Here is a 12241-nt window from a genome sequence, read left to right as displayed (position 1 = left end):
GGGAATGAGAGAGGGAAGAAAGAGAGAGAGAGGGGATGAGAGAGAGAGAGAGAGAGATTGAATGAGAGAGGGAAAGAAAGAGAGAGGGAAAGAAAGAGAGAGAGAGAGAAATATTGAATGAGAGAGGGAAAGAGAGAGAGAGAGCTATATTGAATGAGAGAGGGAAAGAGAGAGAGGGAAAGAGAGAGGGAAAGAGAGAGAGAGATATTGAATGAGAGAGGGAAAGAGAGAGAGGGAAAGAGAGAGAGAGGGAAAGAGAGAGAGAGGGAAAGAGAGAGAGTTCAAAACACATAATTGGGCCAACATAGCATCAACACATTAGCACACCACAAGAACACATATTGCCTCACTTCCCAGGCTGGGAGGGATGGAGACATGGATTAGGGTTGACTCATAATGGTATAATTGGAATGTTGCAGGGGGAGCAAATATATGGTTTGAGTTTTTGTGGATATGTTTTTGACTGGGGAATCGCAGAGGCCAACCAAACACTTAGTGGGGATCATGTTTCCAGATATCTATTTTGCTATATATTTATTGGTTGTTTCCAAGTGGTCAGTTATTTATGCTGTGATATATTTATGCTATTAGCGTTCAGTGCAATTCAGGTCAGTCTCTTCCCACACAGTGGTGAAATTAAACTGGTTTGTTGTCTAGCAACTTGGTGTCCCACAAGACCAGATCACAAACCATATCTTCATTCTTCCATGTAGTCTTCTGGGGACAGTGCATGACACATCGCTACAGTTTATGTTTACATTAATGTCTAGAGACCAATAGACTTCCTCATGTCAACAACCAGGGTCATACAGGTGTAGGATTTTAATTTGATCACCTGTTGCAAGAGAACCGTCATGAGGTTTTAAAAGGCTTTGGAAAGTTTGTAATTTCCACTTTCAAAGACCTTATGAAAAATAGAGTAAGCTCCAAAGGTTTGTTGGTTTAGCTGTATACTCAAGCACTTTGGACTTGAAATGTTTTTAGAGTCACAAGCGAGATGTAATCATAGCGTTCTAGGAATATGGGACCAAATACTAAAAGTTTGACCACTGTGAGTGAATCTCTTCCAATACTTTAATTCCCTAAAATAAGGGGACTGTGTACAAAAAGTGCCGTAATTTCTAAACAGTTCACTCGACATGGATGAAGATACGTTCAAATGAAAGCTGACAGTCTGCACTTTAACCTCATAGGCATTGTATAATTTCAATTCCAAAGTGCTGGAGTACAGAGCCAAAACAACAGAAAATGTGTCACTGTCCCATTACTTTTTCGAGCTGACTGTATGTGAACCCCAATATACAATTTCTATTTATTATAACCCACTTAATAAATCATATGTCCTGTTCCTGCAGGATTATTTTCCCGCTGTAGCAAACTGGCTCAAATCAAGATCCTACATCTGTACCCGGTCTTCAACCTCTTCAAGTGTAACTTCTCTACTCCTCAAGGGAATGTTCTGGGGACTTCTACATTATTTACACCCTCCTTCCTACCCCATGCTGTTGATATCAACATTCCAGGCATTATACATCTCTGTTGTCTTGGAGCTAATCTGGAGACGCTTCCAACATCCTGTCTATATGCATCCTCTTGGTGTACTCAGCGGTTCACCAGGCAGGCATGCAACTTCTCATGCAGTTCTGTATTTCTCCTTCCTGTTTACGCCTTTAAATAATCAGCCAGCGGAATTGGGATACAGGGCACACAACAGGGGATCTGTGTGTGTGTGTGTGTGTGTGTGTGTGTGTGTGTTTCTCCTAGGAGAAACATTCTTAGCGTTCCCGGCCGGTCGGTCGCTCGGTCGGTAGTGTTCCTCATTATCAGTAAGGTCTCTGTCTACTACTGCTCATTAATACCTCTACACATGAGGGCACGCACACATTTAGTTCAAACTTGTTTTAATTATGTGGCAAATCCATATGGACACTTCAACAGGCCAAAACCACACAGACTATTGGCAAAGACCATCTTCAAGAGTTCAGACCCAATCCGTCCCTAGGCTTAGATGAGTGAACACAGCTTTTCAGAGGGATTCATTAGACGAGAAGGGAAGATGAAAGACCGGTTGAAGTCATGACATGGCCAAAGGTGAGACAAATCAACCCAGATCCACTTTAAGTCAATGCTTTGTGTGTTAATACGGCCAAAACCGTTCTTCATCCTCTAAAGATCAAAGAGATTGAGAAAAGATCTCTTAATCATAACTGAAGTCCTCTGAAGTAGACATTATTGCAACAATCGCAGCCACCCAGGTGTTTTGGGATGGCTGGTAGGCCTCAAAGAATGAACTGAGAGACACATCACTGGAGAATTTCAAGCATTTCAGGGGTGACAGAACTCTGGGGATATGAGCGACGCAAAGCTAGCTATGAGTATCTGCCACCTGCTACATAAGTATCACTGAAATTCATTAGGCATATATTACAATTACTATATATTACTATATTACAATTACAATATATTACTGTATAACAATTACAATATATTACTATTTTACAACTACTTTATATTACTATATTACAATTACTATATTACAATTACTATATTACAATCACTATATTACAATCACTATATTACAATTACTATATATTACTATATTACAATTACTATATTACAATTACTATATTACAATCACTATATTACAATCACTATATTACAATTACTATATATTACTATATTACAATTACTATATATTACTATATTACAATCACTATATTACAATTACTATATATTACTGCATAACAATTACAATATATTACTATTTTACAATTACTATATATTACTATATTACAATTACTATATATATTACAATTACTATATTACAATTACTATATATTACTATATTACAATTACTATATATTACTCTATGACAATTACTATATATTACTGTATAACAAATACTATATATTACCATATTACAATTAATATATATTACTATATTACAATTACTATATATTACTGTATAACAATTACTATATATTACTATATTACAATTACTATATATATTACAATTACTATATATATTACAATTACTATACAGTGGGGCAAAAAAGTATTTAGTCAGCCACCAATTGTGCAAGTTCTCCCACTTAAAAAGATGAGAGAGGCCTGTAATTTTCATCATAGGTACACTTCAACTATGACAGACAAAATGTGGAAAGAAAATCCAGAAAATCACATTATAGGATTTTTTTATGAATTTATTTGCAAATTATGGTGGAAAATAAGTATTTGGTCAATAACAAAAGTTTATCTCAATACTTTGTTATATACCCTTTGTTGGCAATGACAGAGGTCAAACGTTTTCTGTAAGTCTTCACAAGGTTTTCCCACACTGTTGCTGGTATTTTGGCACATTCCTCCATGCAGATCTCCTCTAGAGCAGTGATGTTTTGGGGCTGTTGCTGGGCAACACGGACTTTCAACTCCCTCCAAAGATTTTCTATGGGGTTGAGATCTGGAGACTGGCTAGGCCACTCCAGGACTTTGAAATGCTTCTTACGAAGCCACTCCTTCGTTGCCCGGGCGGTGTGTTTGGGATCATTGTCATGCTGAAAGACCCAGCCACATTTCATCTTCAATGCCCTTGCTGATAGGAGGTTTTCACTCAAAATCTCACGATACATGGCCCCATTCATTCTTTCCTTTACACGGATCAGTCGTCCTGGTCACTTTGCAGAAAAAACAACCCCAAAGCATGATGTTACCACCCCCATGCTTCACAGTAGGTATAGTGTTCTTGGGATGCAACTCAGCATTCTTTGTCCTCCAAACACGACGAGTTGAGTTTTTACCAAAAAGTTCGATTTTGGTTTCATCCGACCATATGACATTCTCCCAATCTTCTTCTGGATCATCCAAATGCTCTCTAGCAAACTTCAGACGGGCCGGGCCTGTACTGGCTTAAGCAGGGGGACACGTCTGGCACTGCAGGATTTGAGTCCCTGGCGGCGTAGTGTGTTACTGATGGTAGGCTTTGTTACTTTGGACCCAGCTTTCTGCAGGTCATTCACTAGGTCCCCCTGTGTGGTTCTGAGATTTTTGCTCACCGTTCTTGTGATCATTTTGACCCCACGGGGTGAGATCTTGCGTGGATCCCCAGCTCGAGGGAGATTATCAGTGGTCTTGTATGTCTTTCATTTCCTAATAATTGCTCCCATAGTTGATTTCTTCAAACCAAGCTGCTTACCTATTGCAGATTCAGTCTTCCCAGCCTGGTGCAGGTCTGTCATAGTTGAAGTGTATCTATGATGAAAATTACAGGCCTCTCTCATCTTTTTAAGTGGGAGAAGTTGCACAATTGGTGGCTGACTAAAGACTTTTTTGCCCCACTGTATATTACTGTATAACAATTACAATACATTACTATTTTACAATGACTTTTTATTAGTATATTACAATTACTATATATTACTATATTACAATTACTATATATTACTATATTACAATTACTATATATTACTATATTACAATTACTATATATTACTGCATAACAATTACAATATATTACTATTTTACAACTACTTTATATTACTATATTACAATCACTATATTACAATTACTATATTACAATTACTATATATTACTGCATAACAATTACAATATATTACTATTTTACAATTACTATATATATTACAATTACTATATATTACTCTATTACAATTACTATATATTACTGTATAACAATTACAATATATTACTATTTTACAACTACTTTATATTACTATATTACAATTACTATATATTACAATGTTACAATTACTTTCATGTACTTTGAAAAGTGAGCCGGTGATTTGAATACAAAGACATGCAAAGATGTCACAGAATGCTGACGAAAAGTAGCCGAATGACAGTACAGTACAACATTGTTTTCTGTTTATTGAAATGCTACATGAACAGACTAACAAAACGAGGCGTGATTTCTGGAAACTTAGACACACGTCTACAGTCTCCTTAGAGTCATACGGTTGCTGAATCAAAGCGTTGTTGTTGTTGTTGTTATTTAGTTATTTCACAACTGCTGTCCATATCCAAGAACAATCTCTCTCCCCCGCTGAAATTTAATGTGAACAAGTAATTAACAAAGTGAGACGCTGTAGGCTGGATAGGCGACTCAGAAGTTCGACACAGAGACACAGCTGAATATAGACAACTCCTGCAACTACCTTGGAATACCAAACGACCTGGCTCAAATACGGGGATAGGTTTTTGCAGTTTTCCCAAAAAGAACAAGGGTATAAAATGAATTCAGTAGAATACATTCATCTTCCTTAAAGGTGTTAATGGCTCAGGCCAGAGTTTCCCCCAAGCGAAGTGAGAAACAACTGTTGAGATGTACGTGATTCTCTGGGGACTAGAGAAGGAGGCAGGAGGCTCCCACGTCAACAATCCCTTTTGGTTTAAGTCTGTACATGGACCACAAGACTATTTCAAAGCTTACAATAGAGCATAAGGTTATCTTTACTGGCTTTAAATTCAACTTACATGGAAATGAATCATGTTCACAGAACAAAAGTTGTATCTTTTTGGTGGAGCACGGTATAGTAAAGTTTGGGAGCCATGGCTCAGAGGTTACACGTTAATGACTTCCCCGTGGGGGAGCCATGGCTCAGAGGTTACATGTTAATAAATATGACTTCCCCGTGGGGGAGCCATGGCTCAGAGGTTACACGTTAATGATTTCCCTGTGGGGGAGCCATGGCTCAGAGGTTACACGTTAATGACTTCCCTGTGCGGGAGCCATGGCTCAGGGGTTACACGTTAATGACTTCCCTGTGGGGGAGCCATGGCTCAGAGGTTACACGTTAATGACTTCCCCGTGGGGGAGCCATGGCTCAGAGGTTACACGTTAATGACTTCCCCGTGGGGGAGCCATGGCTCAGAGGTTACACGTTAATGACTTCCCCGTGGGGGAGCCATGGCTCAGAGGTTACACGTTAATGACTTCCCCATGGGAGCTAGGCTCAGAGGTTACACGTTAATGACTTCCCCGTGGGGGAGCCATGGCTCAGAGGTTACACGTTAATGACTTCCCTGTGCGGGAGCCATGGCTCAGAGGTTACACGTTAATGACTTCCCTGTGGGGGAGCCATGGCTCAGAGGTTACACATTAATGACTTCCCTGTGTGGGAGCCATGGCTCAGAGGTTACACGTTAATGACTTCCCTGTGGGGGATCCATGGCTCAGAGGTTACACATTAATGACTTCCCTGTGGGGGAGCCATGGCTCGGAGATTACACGTTAATGAATATAACTTCCTTGTGGGGGAGCCATGGCTCAGAGGTTACACGTTAATGACTTCCCTGTGGGGGAGCCATGGCTCAGACGTTACACGTTAATGACTTCCCTGTGGGGGAGCCATGGCTCAGAGGTTAAACGTTAATAAATATAACTTCCCTGTGGGGGAGCCATAGCTCAGAGGTTACACTTTAAGAACTTCCCTGCGGGGGAGCCATGGCTCAGAGGTTACACGTTAATGACTTTCCCGTGGGGGAGCCATGGCTCAGAGGTTACACATAAATATAACTTCCCTGTGGGGGAGCCATGGCTCAGAGTTTACACGATAATGACTTCCCTGTGGGGGAGCCATGGCTCAGAGGTTACACGTTAATTACTTCCCTGTGGGGGCTCCATGGCTCAGAGGTTACACGTTAATGACTTGCCTGTGGGGGAGCCATGGCTCTGAGGTTACACGTTAATGACTTCCCTGTGCGGGAGCCATGGCTCAGAGGTTATACGTTAATGACTTCCCCGTGGGGGTGCCATGGCTCAGAGGTTACACGTTAATGACTTCCCTGTGGGGGAGCCATGGCTCAGAGGTTACACGTTAATGACTTCCCTGTGCGGGAGCCATGGCTCAGAGGTTACACGTTAATGACTTCCCTGTGGGGGAGCCATGGCTCAGAGGTTACACGTTAATGACTTCCCCGTGGGGGAGCCATGGCTCAGGGGTTACACGTTAATGACTTCCCCATGGGAGCTAGGCTCAGAGGTTACACGTTAATGACTTCCCCGTGGGGGAGCCATGGCTCAGAGGTTACACGTTAATGACTTCCCTGTGCGGGAGCCATGGCTCAGAGGTTACACGTTAATGACTTCCCTGTGGGGGAGCCATGGCTCAGAGGTTACACATTAATGACTTCCCTGTGTGGGAGCCATGGCTCAGAGGTTACACGTTAATCTTTTCCCCGTGGGGGAGCCATGGCTCAGAGGTTACACGTTAATGACTTCCCTGTGGGGGAGCCATGGCTCAGAGGTTACACGTTAATGACTTCCCTGTGTGGGAGCCATGGCTCAGAGGTTACACGTTAATGACTTCCCCGTGGGGGAGCCATGGCTCAGAGGTTACACGTTAATGACTTCCCCGTGGGGGAGCCATGGCTCAGATGTTACACGTTAATGACTTCCCCGTGGGGGAGCCATGGCTCAGAGGTTACACGTTAATGACTTCCCTGTGGGGGAGCCATGGCTCAGAGGTTACACGTTAATGACTCCCCTGTGCGGGAGCCATGGCTCAGAGGTTACACGTTAATGACTTCCCTGTGCGGGAGCCATGGCTCAGAGGTTACACGTTAATGACTTCCCCATGGGGGAGCCATGGCTCAGAGGTTACATGTTAATAAATATGACTTCCCTGTGGGGGAGCCATGGCTCAGAGGTTACACGTTAATAAATATGACTTCCTTGTGGGGGAGCCATGGCTCAGAGGTTACATGTTAATGACTTCCCTGTGGGGGAGCCATGGCTCAGAGGTTACACATTAATGACTTCCCTGTGGGGGAGCCATGGCTCGGAGGTTACATGTTAATGAATATAACTTCCTTGTGGGGGAGCCATGGCTCAGAGGTTACACGTTAATGACTTCCCTGTGGGGGAGCCATGGCTCAGAGGTTAAACGTTAATAAATATAACTTCCCTGTGGGGGAGCCATAGCTCAGAGGTTACACTTTAAGAACTTCCTTGCGGGGGAGCCATGGCTCAGAGGTTACACGTTAATGACTTTCCCGTGGGGGAGCCATGGCTCAGAGGTTACACGTAAATATAACTTCCCTGTGGGGGAGCCATGGCTCAGAGTTTACACGATAATGACTTCCCTGTGGGGGAGCCATGGCTCAGAGGTTACACGTTAATGACTTCCCTGTGGGGGCTCCATGGCTCAGAGGTTACACGTAAATATAACTTCCCTGTGGGGGAGCCATGGCTCAGAGGTTACACGTTAAGGACTTCCCCGTGGGGGAGCCATGGCTCAGAGGTTACACGTTAATGACTTCCCCGTGGGGGAGCCATGGCTCAGAGGTTACACGTTAATGACTTCCCTGTGGGGGAGCCATGGCTCAGAGGTTACACGTTAATGACTTCCCCGTGGGGGAGCCATGGCTCAGGGGTTACACGTTAATGACTTCCCCATGGGAGCTAGGCTCAGAGGTTACACGTTAATGACTTCCCCGTGGGGGAGCCATGGCTCAGAGGTTACACGTTAATGACTTCCCTGTGCGGGAGCCATGGCTCAGAGGTTACACGTTAATGACTTCCCTGTGGGGGAGCCATGGCTCAGAGGTTACACATTAATGACTTCCCTGTGTGGGAGCCATGGCTCAGAGGTTACACGTTAATCTTTTCCCCGTGGGGGAGCCATGGCTCAGAGGTTACACGTTAATGACTTCCCTGTGGGGGAGCCATGGCTCAGAGGTTACACGTTAATGACTTCCCTGTGTGGGAGCCATGGCTCAGAGGTTACACGTTAATGACTTCCCCGTGGGGGAGCCATGGCTCAAAGGTTACACGTTAATGACTTCCCCATGGGAGCTAGGCTCAGAGGTTACACGTTAATGACTTCCCCGTGGGGGAGCCATGGCTCAGAGGTTACACGTTAATGACTTCCCTGTGCGGGAGCCATGGCTCAGAGGTTACACGTTAATGACTTCCCTGTGGGGGAGCCATGGCTCAGAGGTTACACATTAATGACTTCCCTGTGTGGGAGCCATGGCTCAGAGGTTACACGTTAATCTTTTCCCCGTGGGGGAGCCATGGCTCAGAGGTTACACGTTAATGACTTCCCTGTGGGGGAGCCATGGCTCAGAGGTTACACGTTAATGACTTCCCTGTGTGGGAGCCATGGCTCAGAGGTTACACGTTAATGACTTCCCCGTGGGGGAGCCATGGCTCAGAGGTTACACGTTAATGACTTCCCCGTGGGGGAGCCATGGCTCAGATGTTACACGTTAATGACTTCCCCGTGGGGGAGCCATGGCTCAGAGGTTACACGTTAATGACTTCCCTGTGGGGGAGCCATGGCTCAGAGGTTACACGTTAATGACTCCCCTGTGCGGGAGCCATGGCTCAGAGGTTACACGTTAATGACTTCCCTGTGCGGGAGCCATGGCTCAGAGGTTACACGTTAATGACTTCCCCATGGGGGAGCCATGGCTCAGAGGTTACATGTTAATAAATATGACTTCCCTGTGGGGGAGCCATGGCTCAGAGGTTACACGTTAATAAATATGACTTCCTTGTGGGGGAGCCATGGCTCAGAGGTTACATGTTAATGACTTCCCTGTGGGGGAGCCATGGCTCAGAGGTTACACATTAATGACTTCCCTGTGGGGGAGCCATGGCTCGGAGGTTACATGTTAATGAATATAACTTCCTTGTGGGGGAGCCATGGCTCAGAGGTTACACGTTAATGACTTCCCTGTGGGGGAGCCATGGCTCAGAGGTTAAACGTTAATAAATATAACTTCCCTGTGGGGGAGCCATAGCTCAGAGGTTACACTTTAAGAACTTCCTTGCGGGGGAGCCATGGCTCAGAGGTTACACGTTAATGACTTTCCCGTGGGGGAGCCATGGCTCAGAGGTTACACGTAAATATAACTTCCCTGTGGGGGAGCCATGGCTCAGAGTTTACACGATAATGACTTCCCTGTGGGGGAGCCATGGCTCAGAGGTTACACGTTAATGACTTCCCTGTGGGGGCTCCATGGCTCAGAGGTTACACGTAAATATAACTTCCCTGTGGGGGAGCCATGGCTCAGAGGTTACACGTTAAGGACTTCCCCGTGGGGGAGCCATGGCTCAGAGGTTACACGTTAATGACTTCCCCGTGGGGGAGCCATGGCTCAGAGGTTACACGTTAATGACTTCCCTGTGGGGGAGCCATGGCTCAGAGGTTACACGTTAATGACTTCCCCGTGGGGGAGCCATGGCTCAGGGGTTACACGTTAATGACTTCCCCATGGGAGCTAGGCTCAGAGGTTACACGTTAATGACTTCCCCGTGGGGGAGCCATGGCTCAGAGGTTACACGTTAATGACTTCCCTGTGCGGGAGCCATGGCTCAGAGGTTACACGTTAATGACTTCCCTGTGGGGGAGCCATGGCTCAGAGGTTACACATTAATGACTTCCCTGTGTGGGAGCCATGGCTCAGAGGTTACACGTTAATCTTTTCCCCGTGGGGGAGCCATGGCTCAGAGGTTACACGTTAATGACTTCCCTGTGGGGGAGCCATGGCTCAGAGGTTACACGTTAATGACTTCCCTGTGTGGGAGCCATGGCTCAGAGGTTACACGTTAATGACTTCCCCGTGGGGGAGCCATGGCTCAAAGGTTACACGTTAATGACTCCCCTGTGCGGGAGCCATGGCTCAGAGGTTACACGTTAATGACTTCCCTGTGCGGGAGCCATGGCTCAGAGGTTACACGTTAATGACTTCCCCATGGGGGAGCCATGGCTCAGAGGTTACATGTTAATAAATATGACTTCCCTGTGGGGGAGCCATGGCTCAGAGGTTACACGTTAATAAATATGACTTCCTTGTGGGGGAGCCATGGCTCAGAGGTTACATGTTAATGACTTCCCTGTGGGGGAGCCATGGCTCAGAGGTTACACATTAATGACTTCCCTGTGGGGGAGCCATGGCTCGGAGGTTACATGTTAATGAATATAACTTCCTTGTGGGGGAGCCATGGCTCAGAGGTTACACGTTAATGACTTCCCTGTGGGGGAGCCATGGCTCAGAGGTTAAACGTTAATAAATATAACTTCCCTGTGGGGGAGCCATAGCTCAGAGGTTACACTTTAAGAACTTCCTTGCGGGGGAGCCATGGCTCAGAGGTTACACGTTAATGACTTTCCCGTGGGGGAGCCATGGCTCAGAGGTTACACGTAAATATAACTTCCCTGTGGGGGAGCCATGGCTCAGAGTTTACACGATAATGACTTCCCTGTGGGGGAGCCATGGCTCAGAGGTTACACGTTAATGACTTCCCTGTGGGGGCTCCATGGCTCAGAGGTTCCACGTAAATATAACTTCCCTGTGGGGGAGCCATGGCTCAGAGGTTACACGTTAAGGACTTCCCCGTGGGGGAGCCATGGCTCAGAGGTTACACGTTAATGACTTCCCCGTGGGGGAGCCATGGCTCAGAGGTTACACGTTAATGACTTCCCCGTGGGGGAGCCATGGCTCAGAGGTTACATGTTAATAAATATGACTTCCCTGTGGGGGAGCCATGGCTCAGAGGTTACACGTTAATAAATGTGACTTCCTTGTGGGGGAGCCATGGCTCAGAGGTTACACGTTAATGACTTCCCTGTGGGGGAGCCATGGCTCAGAGGTTACACATTAATGACTTCCCTGTGGGGGAGCCATGGCTCAGAGGTTACACGTTAATGACTTCCCTGTGTGGGAGCCATGGCTCAGAGGTTACACGTTAATGACTTCCCCGTGGGGGAGCCATGGCTCAGAGGTTACACGTTAATGACTTCCCCATGGGGGAGCCATGGCTCAGAGGTTACACGTTAATGACTTCCCCGTGGGGGAGCCATGGCTCAGAGGTTACACGTTAATGACTTCCCGGTGGGGGAGCCATGGCTCAGAGGTTACACGTTAATGACTTCCCCGTGGGGGAGCCATGGCTCAGAGGTTACACGTTAATGACTTCCCTGTGGGGGAGCCATGGCTCAGAGGTTACACGTTAATGACTTCCCTGTGCGGGAGCCATGGCTCAGAGGTTACACGTTAATGACTTCCCTGTGGGGGAGCCATGGCTCAGAGGTTACACGTTAATGACTTCCCCGTGGGGGAGCCATGGCTCAGACGTTACATGTTAATAAATATGACTGCCCTGTGGGGGAGCCATGGCTCAGAGGTTACACGTTAATAAATATGGCTTCCTTGTGGGGGAGCCATGGCTCAGAGGTTACACGTTAATGACTTCCCTGTGGGGGAGCCATGGCTCAGA

Source organism: Oncorhynchus kisutch, linkage group LG20, assembly GCF_002021735.2.
Source record: "Oncorhynchus kisutch isolate 150728-3 linkage group LG20, Okis_V2, whole genome shotgun sequence".
NCBI lineage: Eukaryota > Metazoa > Chordata > Actinopteri > Salmoniformes > Salmonidae > Oncorhynchus > Oncorhynchus kisutch.
Note: the sequence above shows the minus strand (reverse complement) of the source record.